Source organism: Artibeus jamaicensis, unplaced genomic scaffold (assembly GCF_021234435.1).
Source record: "Artibeus jamaicensis isolate MK-2021 breed Jamaican fruit bat unplaced genomic scaffold, CSHL_Jam_final scaffold_847, whole genome shotgun sequence".
NCBI classification, from domain to species: domain Eukaryota; kingdom Metazoa; phylum Chordata; class Mammalia; order Chiroptera; family Phyllostomidae; genus Artibeus; species Artibeus jamaicensis.
In genome coordinates this window covers 26120272-26136364 of record NW_026522057.1, presented here as the reverse complement: position 1 = coordinate 26136364, position 16093 = coordinate 26120272, and the positions used below count along the sequence as shown (strand labels likewise).

At 39.7% G+C, this 16093-nt stretch overlaps 1 protein-coding gene and 1 pseudogene across 6 annotated transcripts in view; both read left to right on the top strand.

Annotated features, from left to right (window-relative positions):
• Positions 1-16093, top strand: part of KIF1B (kinesin family member 1B) — a 139869-nt gene that overhangs the window by 17760 nt on the left and 106016 nt on the right. The gene's annotated exons all lie outside the window — the stretch shown is intronic.
• On the top strand, positions 13155-13798 carry LOC119064083 (translationally-controlled tumor protein-like; annotated as a pseudogene).

Genomic DNA, 16093 nt, shown 5'->3' with positions numbered 1-16093 from the left:
TTTTTAGAGAGTGGGGAAGGGAAAAAGAAAGAGAGGGAGAGAAAGAAACATCAATGTGAGAGAGAAATATGTATCAGTTGCCTCTCCCTGCAATACCCCACCCCCTACTCCAGGGACCAAACCTGCAACCCAGGCCTGTGCCCTGACTGGGAATTGAAAAGATGACCTTTCCCTTCATGGGATAGTGCCCAAGGAGTTAGAATAAATTAAAAAAAAACAACTGCTCTTCTCTGATATGTTTTGCATGTTGAACTATCCAGGAAAGATCTCCACTGTCAGAGTGGTTTTTCATTAATGGTTGGGGTATCTGTTTCTATTTTCCTTATAGGGTGGAAACTTTTAAGTAGAAATGAGTATTAAAAGGCCATATCCATAAAGCATAAAAATCAATTTACCATATAATAAAAATAGAAAATTCTGTTAGTGTTAAATAATGATGCTAATGTTTTTTCTTGATGACAAATCATTTTAAAATAACGCTATCTTCAGTTGGTTGAAAGATTATATTCACTGTCAGGGTCAAATAACATTATCTTAATTCCCCCTAATTGTGATTTATTTTGTGAATATGTAGTACATTCATTTACATAGTATAAAATTCAGTAGGTACTTGCCCTGACTGGTGTAGCTCAGTGGATTGAGCGATGGCCTGCAAACCAAACAATCGCGGTTCCATTCCCAGTCAGGGCACATGCCTGGGTTGCAGGCCAGTTCCCAGCAAGGGACGCACAAGAGGCAACCATACATTGATATTTCTCTCCCTCACTCCTTCCCTTCCCCTCTAAAGATAAATAAATAAAATCTTTGTAGAAATTCAGTAGGTACAAAGAGTATATGGTACTTCCTCTCACCCTATCACATAATCAACCATTTTCCTCTCTTCAGGAATAACTTATGTGAGATTTCTTCCCAGAGGTAGTTAAGCAGCAACATCTTTTTCTAAGGTTAGTGATACAGTGTAGTAGTAGCTTATTTTACAGTCTTGACTGCACTGAATGTTTTAAATATCTGAATAATACAGTTCACGTTGATAACTTGTAAAATTTGTTTTCTTTGAGATTTTAGCATGAAAGACTATCTATAATAAGTTAATAGGGTTTCTTTATTAGCAAGTGTCTACTTTATACATGTATAATGGTATGCTAAGTACCAAATATACTATGAAAAAAAGTAATCCATTGATTGTCTAAAAGACTATTAGAATATGTAGTAAAATTAAAACGTTTTCTTTAGTTCTGGAAGTTATAAGAAATGGGTGTGAGTTTAGGTCTACTTGACATGCCGGTTTTGCCTTTTTTTAATCAGATGGATTAAAATGCATTAAGAGATTATTGATGCCTAGTTAAAAAAGGTGTTAAAAGTTCATTGCTTTTAAGATACATAGCTTTTTGATCCTATTTTCATTGTATTTGAAATAATGTCACTTGGGACTTCTGGCCAAGGTGGAAGTGTAGGTGGAAATACTGTACCTCCTTGCACAACCAAGTTTAAGGCCAACAAAGATTTAGAAACAAAAATACAACCAAAACAGACAGAAAATTGAACTGTACTGAAGTCTGACAACAAACCATTCATCCAGACTGTTAAGAGGAGTGGAGTTGGTGGCTGGCAGAGAGGGGTTGAGGCAGGGAAAAGCAGTGGCTGCCAGACCGACCCAGGCACTGCAGGCAGCAGTTGGCAGATCCCAGGTGTGGGGTGGCAACAGCAGACCCAGTGAGGGTGCAAGACCGCTGGCTGACCGGGGTCACACATTCGTGCGCAGATAAACCAGGTGAAAAAATGGACAGTGAGACAGACTGAGTAACGCAGGGCCCCAGCGCCAGGAAATAAAGCTTAAAACCACCAACTGGAAAAACTTTCAGGGGCTCAGGTGCCGGGAAAGGCTCCCAGTCTCACAGGAGAGTTTGTTGGAGAGACCCCACATGGTCCTAGAGCATACACAAGACCACCCATCTGGGAACCAGCACCAGAAGGGTCCGATTTGTTTGTGAGAAGTGGCAGAGAGGACCGAAATCCTAGAGAGAGCCGAAGAAGCACCATGGCCCCTCTCTGACCCCACCCCCACATACAGCGTCACAGCCCAGCAACTGCCTTGTTCCACCCTGGTGAACACCTCAGCTTTCACCCCTCATACTTAACAGGTGCAAAAAGACCAAAACATTATGGCTCAGGCAGAAGAACAGCTCAAAGCCCCACAGCCAATACTTGTAAGCAGCAAAGAGATAGCCAACCTATCAGATGCACAGTTCAAAACACTGGTGATCAGGATGCTCACAGAACTGGTTGATTTTAGTCACGAATTAGATGAAAAAATGAAGGCTACACTAAGTGAAATGAAGAAAAATGCACAGGGAACCAATAGTGATGGAAAGAAAACTAGGACTCAAATCAATGGAGTGGACCAGAAGGAAGAAACAACCAAACAGAAAAGGATGAAAAAACAAGAATTCAAAAAAATGAGGGGAGGCTTAGGAACCTCCAGGACATCTTTAAACGTTCCAACATCTGAATTATAGGGGTACCAGAAGGGGAAGAGGAAGAGCAACAAGTGGAAAACTTATTTAAACAAGTAATAATGGAGAACTTCCCTATTCTGGCAAAGGAAATACACTTCTAGGAAATCCAGGAAGCTCAGAGAGTCCCAAAGAAGATGGACCCAAGGAGGAACACACCAAGGTACATCATTAGCCAAGATGAAAATGAAGGAGAGAATCCTAGAAGCAGCAAGAGCTAAGGGGACAGTCACCTACAAAGGAGTTCCCATCAGACTGTCAGCTGATTTCTCAAAAGAGACCTTACAGGCAAGAAGGGGCTGGAAAGAAGTATTCCAAGTCATGAAAGGCAAAGACCTACATCCAAGATTGCTCTGTCCAGCAAAGCTTTCATTTAGAATGGAAGGGCAGATAAAGTGCTTCTCAGATAAGGTCAAGTTCAAAGAGTTCATCATCACCAAGCCCATGTTATATGAAATGTTAAAGGGACTTAACTAAGGAAAAGAAGATAGAAAATATGAACAGTGAAAGGACAGCAAATTCACAGTTATTAACAACCACACCTAAAACAAAAGCAAACCAAACAAACAACTAGAATAGGAACAGAATCACAGAAATGGAGATCACATGGAGGGTTAGCAGTAGGAGAGTGGGAGGAGGAGAAGGTACAGAGAATAAGTAGCATAGACCATAGGTAGAAAATAGACAGGGGGAGGACAAGGTTAGTATGGGAAATGTAGAAGCTAAAGAACTTGTGACACATGGACATGAACTAAAGGGGGGGAATATGGGTGGGAGGGGTGTGCAGGGTGAAGGGGAGGAAATGGGACAACTGTAATGGCATAATCATATATTAAAAAAAAGAAAGAAATAATGTCACTTTAGGAGGGAAAAGTAAAATTACTCAAATATTAATACTCACTCTGGATGAAGGATTTAAGATGGTTTCACTTGTGGTAGATAGCAAATTGAAGAAGAAAATAAGATTCCTAGTTGAACACCTTTTTGTGATGGGGCCATAAAATTTAGAACTTGTGAGGATATAAGTTTTATTCAGCCATTCTTGCTTATATCCCACCAAAAATCTCCAGAACTACTGAAAATACTGAAATGTCTTTTGATAAAATATTAAAGAAGAAATCCCTGATTTTCATTAAAAGTAATTAATAATTGAGTCATTAGGCCTGGATATTTTGTACTTGTCCTATGAAAACTGGTCTGTGGACCGCCTTAAGCACAGCACTGAACTACCAATTGTTTTTCCATCACATTTTGTCTAAAACTTTTCTATATCAAAGGCTGAGTGGCCACGCTCCGCCTCGTCCTCTCTGCCTGGTCCTTCTGTCTTTTTCCCTTCCTCTTTTGAGAGTCTACTGTAATGTGTGTCTGTGGGGATTAATTACAGAGTTGTATGTACATAAACCCTGCCCTGAGGGAGTTGCCAGTTTGTGGTAGGAGAGACAAGACAAACCAAAGTAACCTCAGCACAGTGTAAAAGTGATCCAAGTGATACTTGCCATTGAACAGGGTTTTTATTTTTTTATTGTTTAAATTTATTTATCTTTAGAGGGGAAGGGAAGGAGAGAGGGAGAGAAATATCAGTGTGTGATTGCCTCTCGTGCATCCTCTTCTGGGAACTGGCCTGCAACCTAGGCATGTGCCCTGACTGGGAATCGAACCACGATCCTTTGGTTCGTAGGACCACATTCAAAACACTGAGCTATACCAGCCAGGGCTGAACGGGGTTTTTAAAAGGTGCGGATGTGAGTTTGGCAAAGGGCACATGTAGTATTCATTGATGATAGGGCATTTCCGATAGGATTTAAACTAAACATCCAGTGCATTTGGGAAAAATTTCAGAATTGTAGCTTATTAGAACTTACCAGTGTTATGGCTGGGTGTTGGAACTCCTGACCCTCATTTGGCTCTAACAGATTGCCCCTCGCACGTAAATGTTCAGCAAGAGAAATTTGACTTTTAAATTTGCCTTAGTCTACTGACAAAAACCCTCATCCGCTGAATCAGCCTTGGGAAAGTAAGCTCGTTTTCTGGCCATATACTTACTCTGTCACGCCCCAGGGGGCTCAGGGCGACTTTGGTTCCTTTGAAAGGTGTGTGTTCTCACAAGGGCAGTTACTTACGTGTATCAGAGACTTGTTCCTCTAGGATTTTTGGCTTTTTCTATTATTTTCTATTTCTGTTTTTTAATTTATACAGCAGTTCATTAGTAATTTGACTAATACGTAATCCAAATAATTTTTAAGTGAGATAGTTTAAGTGAGCTACTTGCTGTGTTTAGAAGGTATATTATTGGTTTGTTTTGCTTAAAAAAAAAACAACAACACTGGACTTAAGATTGCCAGAGAGCATACGTTTTAAATCTAAAATTGTTGAAAAAGAAATAAATAAATCTGCTATAGCCACAGGTGTTCACTGTATTAAGAGTTCTATGGGGGCAAGCTGGCCTGGACTGCTGCTTAGAGGGATTATAGCTGACTGTAGATGGAATGCAATGGAATGTTCCTGCCATAAGATCTCTTGAAAAAGTACAAGAGGGTGAAGGATACTTTAGGGAATGTGCCAGATCTGAAAACTGAGTCGTAGCAGTTTTATTTAAGCACTTTCTGGTCTCAGAGGAAATATTTTCCATGGCACAGATAAATGTTACTGCCTTGACATTTCTGAGACCCAAGTGCCTACACAAATGGCTTTGTTTAATAATATCCCATAATATTCCAAGTTTCTCCCACTTTGGAGTCATTTTTTATTGTCTTCTTACATCCTTACCTCAGCCTTCTACTCCATTTTGATGAATTTTTGTTGTTTCTATTTGGTTAAGTGGTTAGTTTTTTGTTTTCTAGTCTTTTCTTGTCAGTCTTTTTTTTTTTTTTTCTTCTGTCATCAGTATTACCTAATTCTCACTTGCATTTTAGTTTGAGTTTCTTTTTCTAGGGTCTACATATAGACCTCTGAGTGTCTGTCAAGGTGAGAACATCTTGAAATTGTATGTAAAGTATATCTTACTCATTTTCCTAGGGAGGGAGTAATCACTTTTATATTTTTAGAGAGATTTGCATCCCCAAAAAGGGATAAGAGTCACTAACCTTGAATCAGAACAAGGTCTCCTTAAGTTGTTTCCTTGGTAGGTCAGGGCTCACCCCCCTTTTTGGACTATAAGACATACCCCCATTTAGGAGGAAAAGGGGGGTGCATTTTATAGTCCAAATGTAGCTTACCTGGCTTGCTGTGGGGGGGCAGTGGTAGAGCGGGGTCACAGGTTATTAAATGTTTTACCACTTTTTTTTGCTTCAAAAATTTTTTTTTCTATTTTTTGCCTCTAAAACCTAGGCACATCTTATGGTCCTGCATGTCTTACGGTCCTAAAAATACTGTAATTAGTTCGATCAGACAGAGATGTAAACTTCATAACATAGTATCCAAAGTGCTTCACTGTGTGGAGAAAAGGGTAACCCCAGCTCATTTTAGCTATTATTTGTCCACCTCCACACCATGAGCTCTGACCTGAGAGATGGAATGTCCAGTTTAACTTACCCTTTGTTGGGATTGATTCTGTGAACTGTGAGATCACTCATGCCCAATCATATTTCTCTCTCTAACCTCTACCAATGGAGTGCATTTCTCTGGGAGTCACTAAGGCTGCTGAAGATGTGGGGCATTTAAACTGTTAACAGCACTAGTATTTTAAAAATTGTTTTAGAGAGAGGGAGAGAGAAACATCGACTTGCTGTTCCATTGTTTAAGCATCACTGGCTGGTTCTTTCATGTGCACTGACTGGGGAGGGAACCTACAACCTTAGCAGATGGGGATGGCACTCTAATCAGCTGAGTGACCCGCCTAGGGCAGCATTCATAAAAAAACCACACCAGAAGCAACTCAGTATCCATCAGCAAAGGACTGGATAAATAAATTGTACTACATTTATATTTATTCAGTGAGCATAGGCTGAGAGGCCACTAAGTTCTCAGAGAGTTTTTCATGTTGTCTTAGAAATAAATAGTAAAAGCAGTGTGAGGTCTGGTAATGAAAGCATTGAAGAGAGACATCTAGGCAATTGAGGGGTAGGGCCAGGAAAGGTGGGAATGTCTGAAAAGTCCTTATGTTTGGCAGGACAGAAGACTGTGTGGCCAGGGTTAGCAGAAGCTACCTAAATGAGGAGATGATTTCACAGCATTTACTGTTCGCTGGTGACATTGTTCTGGTCTAATGGCCGAGTTCCTTTTGTAACTGAATAAACTTGAGGGGGCAAAATGGAAGCAGGGAAAAACAAAGCAGCTTTTACTTCTTAAATTGCCTTTTAGTGGAGGGGAAGGGCATAATAAGTAATTATCAACAACTAAAATAATGAGCACTTAAGACAGGCCAGACCCAATTAGAAATTTACAGATTTTAACTCATTTAATCCTCACAGTAGTCCTGTGGCAAATACTCTTCTCCATTCACAGGTGGGTGATAGAGACTGACTGACTTGGCGGGGGCCACACATCCAAGAATTTGGAGAACTAGAAAATGACCTGCTTTCTGGCTCCAGAGCGCTCACTCTCAGCCTCTGTGCTGTACATATTGCCTCTCATTGTAGTTATTGTTGCACTACTCTGTGTAGTAATACTGCATGTCTGTGTCTAATTTAACTGCTAGATTAAAATTTATTTTAATGTTCTTTCTTGGTGGAAGGAAATTATGAATAAAAAGGATATTAATATTAGTTCAGATAGCTTTGTTCCACTCAGATTAAATGAGAACTAGGTCTTCCAAATGATCTCTTTTCAGATCATTCTAAATTTGCTTAGGCCCTGGCCAGGTAGCTCAGTTGGTTAGGGCATTGTCCCAGTGCACCAAGTTGTGCTTCAATCCCTGGTCAGGACACATACAAGAACTGACCAGTGAATGCAAAGTAAGTGGGGCAGCAAATCTACCTTTCTCTCCCCACCCCTTTACTCTCTCTGTTTCTCTGTCTCGCCCTGTGTCAAAAATCAATCAATAATTTTGTTTTAGTTTGCTTTTTTTAAATTTAATTATTTTTCAACTACAGTATTCTGTCTGGGATGGGCTGTCTCCCATCCCAGCCCCACCCCCGTGACCCCCACCTCCCTCCCATTTCCACCCCCCTCAATCAATAAATTTTTTTCAAAATTTGCTTAGGAAGAGCAGAATTATCGTTAACTGAGAGTTTACTGTTTAGTTTGCCTGCATATTTATTTTATTCCCAGATAATGATGTTATGACACTATAGATTTGGTCATTTTTCTTCCTATTATGTTTGTTTTTAGTACAAAGAAGTTGAGTATACAGTGAATACATACTGTACATTTATTCTGTTTATAAGATTTGGAGTCTAAATTTGTTGTTTTAGATTAATTAAGGAATGTTATGAATGTAGGTTTTTTGCTCAAATCTACCTTATGGCAATATACTTTATTTACCACTTTAATGTATTTCTGGAAATACATTATTTTGAGTAGGGACGGGACTGCTTATAGGTTTTGATGTTTTGGTTTTGGAATATAAAGTGCGTACAGAATACTTTTATTGTGTGCCATTTTAATTAATTTTGGGCGTAGGAGGCTTTTGGAAAAGGAAGTTTGTGCTGAAGATGTCACTGGGATCCAGTGTTGCCGCACTGATATCTTAATTGTAGTTGCAGGCAAATCTCTAGTACTTTGCCAACAACAGTGTAATTACTACATAGAGACTTTGGGATATTAAACAAAATTATTCTGTAGACTAAAGGGCTTTTTTAGTACAAATTTTGTTTTGACTGCCTTGTTTTCTAGGGCTTAGTAATTAAAACATTATTTCTGCATCTGTATGCTGAAATAACAAAGTTAGAAAGAAGGCAAGGAAAAAAGGGTAAAATTAAGGGACTTAATGGATTTTGTAAGGCTAATTTTGACTTGGCAGGAGACTCCAAGAAAGAGAAGATGGTCTTGTGGTTCATCAGTAAACTAAAACCTATGGAACATTTATGACAGTCATTTTAAGGGCGTTTTCACTGATCTTGGCTAAGGGTCTTCAGGTAGGCCTTGCATGGAAGACGCTGTCCTGTTCTTCACTCTTCAGCGTTCCTAGGGTAACAACAGCTACAGCATGAGGAATAAAATGTTTGAAGATAAGAGGGGAAAGGTGTAGGGAGAGGATCGATGTGGGGTCCTCTTCCTTTGGACTTGGGGAAAGATACACAAAGATCTTCAGTTTTCAGGTTGCCTTTTTGATTTGTGAAGGGGACTTAAGAAAACAGCCTTGAAACTGGACAAGATCTGAGTAGTGACAGGGAGCCAAGGCCAGACAGAGGTGAGGGTGAGCAGAGCAAGTCAGGAAGCAGCCTGAACAAAGGCTCTTTCCTCTGTGGAATCCAGGAGGTGGTTATGGTAATAAGCATTGTAATAGTAGTAGCTAACATAGCTTGACTTCCTCCTTGAAACATTTCTGCCTCTTGGCTCTTTGGACCCTGCGCCCTCCTGATAGATTGCCTTCCTCACTCACAGGCCATTCTCCGTTCTTCCTCGCCTCCCTGGGTTTAACAGTGAACCAGGACTTTGCCTCTGCTCTTGGGGCATTTCCCTATTTCTAGAGAGGATAGACTCCCTAAGTGATTTCATCCAGGCTGAATGTCATTGAAATGATGACTCCCAAATTCATTTCTCCAGCCTGGACGTCTCTGTAGAACTATAAACTTGTCTGGCCACCTGTTAACTCTACTTGAAAGCTTCAGAAGTACCTCATCCGAACTATTTGTTTCCCTTCCTGCCATCTAAAGTGGTTCTTCCTTCCTTCTTACTCATTATTTTAGTTTTTGTGATAGAAAATATTGGAGTCCCTCTTGCCTCTTCTCTTTTTTTAAATAGGCCACTCATAATTCAACATAAGTCCTGTCATTTCTGCCTCCATAAAGCTATTTTGAATCCAGTTACTTTTTACCATTTCTGTCTGGTCTAAGTCATTATTGCAGGAACCTCCTGTCTCTCTGTTCCTGCTCATTTCTGTGTAGTAGTCAGTCATGTTTTGGAAATGTGAATTACATTATGTCACCCCCTCTGCTAAGAATCCTTCCTTGGCTTTCTGTTGCTTTTGGAATAAAATTAAAGTTCTCACTTTGGCTACAGGGGCCCATAGAATTTGGCTGCTGGCTAGCTATCTGATTTCACATCTCATTGTTTACCCCTCTGGTTACAATGGTGGTCTTGCCTATTCCTTAAATGTCATTCAGATCCCTGCTTAACTGTCACCTTCAGAGAGGTGGCAGCCTGTCCACTCTCATCTGAAATAACCACCCCTATTGCCCTTCCCCAGGTGGCTTAACTGGAGCATTGTCCAATACACCAAAAGCTTGTGGGTCTAATCCCTGGTTAGGGCACATACCTAGGCTTCAGGTTCGATCCCCCATTGGGGCATGTGCAGGAGGCAGCCTATCGGTGTTTCTCACATTGATGTCTGTCTGTCTGTCTGTCTGCCTTTCTCTCTATTAGGCACCGTTGTTATTGTACCTGTTTACAAATAAGACAATTGAGGCTTACAGAGTTTATGTGCCCAAGTCATAGATGTACCCTATAATAATGCTGAATACTTAGGATGGGTTTAGATGAAGCCTCTACAACATTCTATTTTCTTAATTGCTAAAGTCTTTGAAAATGTCTTCTTGAAATATTTTTTAGATCAACTCAAATTTTGATTGTTGAGTATTTGGTCAAATTGGAAGACAGAATTCAGGTTTGGATCAAGAGACAATACTTTTGATATAGGAATGAATGTCTCTCTCTCCCCATTCCCACAAATCTACATACTGTAACTTATGGATTCCTGATGCCAAATGCAGCTCTCATGTCTTATACAAATGGCAAGCAAAAGTTCCCGGACACTCTGCAGCAGTTGTTGTGGTCCGTATAATTGGTTTCCACACTTCCATCAATGCCATCTTCTGATCCAATCTCTATACCACAGCCTAGAAATCTAATCAGTTCACTCTTGTGACTTCTCATTGCTTGGGTTCGGCTCCTTAAAGTCCTTTGTGATTTGTCCCTGAGATCTTGATGCTTTTCTACCCTTTGGTGCTTACTGCACTTGACCACACCTGCCAGACCAGTGCCTGGGTGTCACATGCTTCTTTTTGTCCCAGGGCTCCCTAATGCAGTTCCCTGGCTTAGAATGCATATTGCCCACTGGTTCAGAGCCCTGGTACCAGATGGTCTAGATTTCAGTCCAGACTCTGGCCTTGGACAAGCGCCTTTATTTGTGTCTCAGGTGCTCCAAATGAAAAATGGAAATAATTGCACCTACTTCATAAGGCTATTGTGAGGATTAAATGAGTGGATGCATGTAATTCTAGCATAGTGGTTGGGAGGTAGTAAGCCTTCAGTGAGTGTTAGTGATTGTTATCATTTCCCCTAGCTGTCTCCTACTTACCCTTCAGCAGCCCGGCCTTCTCTGTTTTCACCCATCAGTTTACTAACTCAAAAAAACCATCATCTCTTTTATACATTCTGTTTATATATTTTAAAGAACTTTGTGCTAATCTAGCATGGTTCATGTCATAATTTTAAAGCGTGTATTTATTGTCTGTGGTTATAGATATTGTCTCTTCCATTGGTTATATACTCTAGAAGGGAGAAAAAAATTTTTTTGCTTACCATTATATCTCCAGCTCAGGGTCTGATACATAGTTTGAGCTTAGTAAATGTGCTCAGTAAATGTGCCCAGTGAATGGAAGTGCTGTTTAACTTTGTTTTTTAAAATTGGATCTTGAGATCTTTTGCAATAACCCTTTCTTTAGTAAGATTGTGAGCATGGAAGCCAGTTTCAGACCTGGGATACCTGCAGGGCTGAGCACACTGAGTGGAAGCACAGATGATAAAGTGGCAGGGGCTGTTGGAAGATAAGGCAGAAGATTAGGAAAATGGACTTGTCCAGTTGGATGCCATAGTAACAGTGTTTTTGTTAAGGGTTTTGAGTGGTGTACCACTCTGGACGTAGTAATTACATTCAGCAGCGATTCAGTCAGTGCTTTTTTTTTTTTTTTTAAGATTTTTTATTTATTAATCTTTAGAGGGGAAGGGGGGAGGGAGAGAGACATCAATGTATGGTTGCCTTTTGTGCGTCCCCTGCTGGGAACTGGCCTGCAGGGAACTGGCCTGCAACCCAGGCATGTGCCCTGACTGGGAATTGAAACAAGATCCTGTGGTTCGCAGGCCCGCACTCAATCCACTGAGCTACACCAGCCAGGGCTCAGTCAGTGCTTTTTGAGTCCCTGCTCTGTTCTAGGCGTTGTTGGGTCAGGTGCTGAATGCCTTCTCTTCTAACTGAATGGATGTTTTGGGGAAGTTACTTGGGAAGGTGTATGCCGAGACTGTTATCATTTATTTATGTCTTTTGGTGTTTACCACATGGCAGTGCCTCTTGGGTGTATGTCTTGTGAGTGAAGTCAAGAATTTTTTTTATACCTACAAAAGAATCCTTATGCAAGACAAACTCATATCTAAAACACTTGGAGAAAATTTTGCAGCAATAAATTTTAATAGTAAGATACCTCTGTCTACCTTGAGATTTCATATTTTCTGCAGGGGGCATAGGGTGGTCCTCTGCTTCTGACCCTGGTGGGGTGACTGCCAATGTGGCTCTTCCTTATCTCTCCTCTCCAGATAGGGATTTCTTTTTTGTCATCTCAGTTACAGGAAATTGGGGAGGGGGAAGTGGGGGAACAGAACAGGTGGTTAGTGAAGGTCATGTCTGTGGTGTTGCAGCCAAGACAAGGGAGAGGCAGAGCTTGAGGCCTTTGTTCCCAGTTCTAACTTTTCTGCCTCTATTTGTCCCAGATAAAGCCTGCACGCTCATGGCATGTGACCCTGGGAGACGTGCTACATTTGTAACAGCGTTCACAGTTTTATATTGATGAAAATACAGTTTATGTTGAGTGTGTTCATTAATTAGTATAATTCCATTCTTATATGCATGCCTTTTTTTAAAGAATTTTATGTATTTATTTATTTTTAAGATTTTATTTATTTATCTTTAGAGAGGAAGGGAAGGAGAGAGGAGAGAAATATCAATGTATGGTTGCCTCTCCTGAGTCCCCTGCTGGGAACTGGCCTGCAACCCAGGCATGTGCCCTGACTGGGAATTGAACTGTAATCCTCTGGTTCGCAGGCCCGCGCTCAATCCACTGAGCTATACCAGCCAGGGCTTATGCATGCTTTCTGAAAAACAGAAGTCCTACACACTTTATTTCTAGCTCATTTGACTTTTATACAAGAACCACTGTGTTAGTATTGCCCGATATTTTAATACTATTCATTTATTAATATAATTCTATATTAGTGTTTGTGAAAGTTGACAAAATATACTGGTATTTTATGTATATGTTGCACTGGTACGCACTGTTTTGGTTTTTCTTCCACTGCTAAAAACGGTACAGGAGCGGTACGTGACACGTTCATCTCAGTGCGAATTTGGTGTCAGGCAGGCAGCATAGAGGATCCACGAGACATGGTCCACGTACTGAAGGGGTGTGTAATGTGGTGGCAGCACCAAAGATTTGATGGCACACCTAAATGACCCAGGTATAGTACTGTGGCCCTTGCCAGGAAATAGAATTCTTACATTGTGCTTTAGCTTATTTGATTAGTCAACTTTCATCATTTTGGTTTAAAAGACTATGGAATATGATTACACCCACCAAACTTGAGATCAAGTTTAAAAACAAGAAAAAAGAACTTTTTCACCTGCTCCCTTTCTTTGGAGTGCTGCTTGCTGCAAGCTCTGGACTCCTGCCAAACCCGGCGCCTCCGTCACCTCCGTCACCTCCAGCTGCCGCCATCGCGCTCCTCTACCGCCACCTCATCAGCCGTGATGAGATGTTCTCTGACACGTACAAGACCTGGGAGATCGTAGACAGGCTGTGCCTGAGGTGCAGGGGAAGATGGTCAGTAGGACAGAGGGTAACATCGATGACTCCCAAGGGCAAAGACACCGAAAGCACAGTAATCACTGGTGTTGATATTGTCGTGGACCATTGTTTGCAGGAAATTCACAAAAGAAGCCCATAAGACGTATATCAAAGATTACATGAAGTCAATCAGAGGGATACTTGACAAACAGAAACCAGAAAGAGTAAAACCTTTATGATGGGCTGCAGAACAAATCAAGCATATCCTTTGCTAATTTCAAAACCTACCAGTTCTTTATCGGTGAAAACATGAATCCAGATGGCGTGGTTGATATGCTGGACTACTGTGAGGGTGCCGCAACCCTGTATGTGATTCCCTCTAAGGATGGTTTAGAAATAGAAGAGTGTTAAGTTTGGCAATTCGGATCTATCATTTGTCATCATAATTGGCTGTTGCTTGTCATCTACACGTGAGGTGTAGGAAAGTGGGACTGATAATGTCTTCATTTATTCAAAGTAAATGAGCTCTTCATTTATTTTGACTTTGGTATATTTGGAGGCATTGTTTTTAAGAAAAACATGTTATGTAGGTTGTCTAAAAATAAAATGCATGTAAACTCATTTGAAAAAATAAACAGAGCCCTGGCTGGTGTGGCTCAGTGAATTGAGCACCAGCCTGTGAACCAAAAGGTCACCAGTTCAATTCCTAGTCAGAGCACATTGCCTGGGTTGCAGGCCTAGTGACAGGCAACCAATCTCGTACATCGATGTTTCTCTCCCTCTCTCTCTCCTTCCCTTCCTCTCTCTCTAAATATAAATAAATAAAATCTTTAAAAGATTTATTTAAAAAATAAACATAAAATAACTATTATTGAAAATTAACATTTGTGTAGTGCTTTACATATTTAATCCTATGAACTAGGTATTAGCTCATTTTTCAAGAAGACATAAAAGCGAAACCACACCCAAGATCACAAATAATCTAAATATATTTCTTAGTTTTTTTATATGTTTAGAATAATAAAATATACTACATATATAAGTACTGATGCTGGTCTTGTGGGTCCAAATCCTATAACCTTTCTATTAAATATATTGTCTCTCCCCTCCCTTTTTTATTAGTCGTTAGAAAGATCCTGTTTTTTAGTTGGGTTAAAATAAGTGGGTTGGATCTCAATTGTTATTAGTTCAGAAAGAAAAATTCTTTGGCATATTTGAAAACATTAATTCATTATGTATGGAAGTACTAGTTAGGGCTTCTGATAAGTTCAAGTGCTGTCATTAGTATTTTATTTTTACAAAATTTTCATTTGCAGAGTTCTGGGGTTTTAAATCTTTTATTAGGAAATAGTTTATGTAGTAAAGATAATACAATGTATATTTAAATATAAAGAATACTAAGCCCTGGCTGGTGTAGCTCAGTGGATTGAGCACGGGCCTGCGAACCAGACAGTCGCGGTTCGATTCCCAGTCAGGGCACATGCCTAGGTTGCAGACCAGTTTCCTGCAGGCTAGTTCGCAGCAGGGGATGCACGAAAGGCAACCATACATTGATGTTTCTCTCCCTCTCTCCTTCCCTTCCCCTCTAAAGACAAAAAAAAAAAAAAAGAATACTGTAAAACAAACAACCCTATAACTATTGGGTTGGCCAAAAAGTTTGTTTTTTTCTGTAAGATGGCTCTAGTAGGTCTTAGTTGTGTTTACCTTCATTTGCAACAATTTTGTTAGATTATATTTTGATACCTGTCATATCAGCGTGCATTAAAAAAATGTACAATAATTGTTGAATTTTTTGTAGCCAACTTAATATTGAAGATGGAAGAAAATATGCATTTTTTACATATTACACTTTATTATTTCAAGAAAGGTAAAAATGCAACTGAAACACACAAAAAAGATGGTGTAGTATATGGAGAAGGTTCCATGACTGATCAGATGTGTCAACAGTGGTTTATAAAGTTTCATGCTAGAGATTTCTCACTGGATGATGCTCTACAGTCAGGCAGACCAGTTGAAGCTGAAATCGAAATCAGCATTATACCACACAAGAAATAGCTGACATACTCAAAATATGCAAATCAATAAAGTTATTGGTGAAAACGAAAAATGTATGTTATTTTACACAAAAAAACATATGGAGTTTTTGGCCAACCCAATAACACCCAACCTAACTTATATAGAAATTAACCCACACCTTTTGAGGCTTTCTGCTTGCACTTTCCCCTTAAACAGGTAACAATATATTGAATTTTACGTTGTTCTAAGGTGTCTTGTATGTATGTGTGAGGTGGTTTTAAGGTGTCTTAAAGAAATACCATTTAGGAATTTAGAATTTCTAAATGTAAGTAAATTTAACCTTGTTTGACATAACTTATGTAAATAATTTTAAAATTATATTTTGATCTACTTATTGATGTTAAAAAAGGGTTTTGTGTTTAGTGTCAGTTATTTAAAAGACCTCATGGTTTTGAAGCTAGAAGCTAGGAAAATTAGTTTCAGAAGTTTCAAAGATCTGGGTGAAGGTATTACTAAGGAAGAGGAAAAGGATTTTATATAAATCAATTTGATTTCATGGTGTAGTTTTTGTTTTTCCTTACTTAAGGAAAAGGAAACAAAAGTGTAGAATCTGAAAACCAGCTGTTTCTTAAATTGTTCTTGGCAGAATTGGTGGGTAGGTAAAAGAATGATTGAAACATGGCTTTAAAA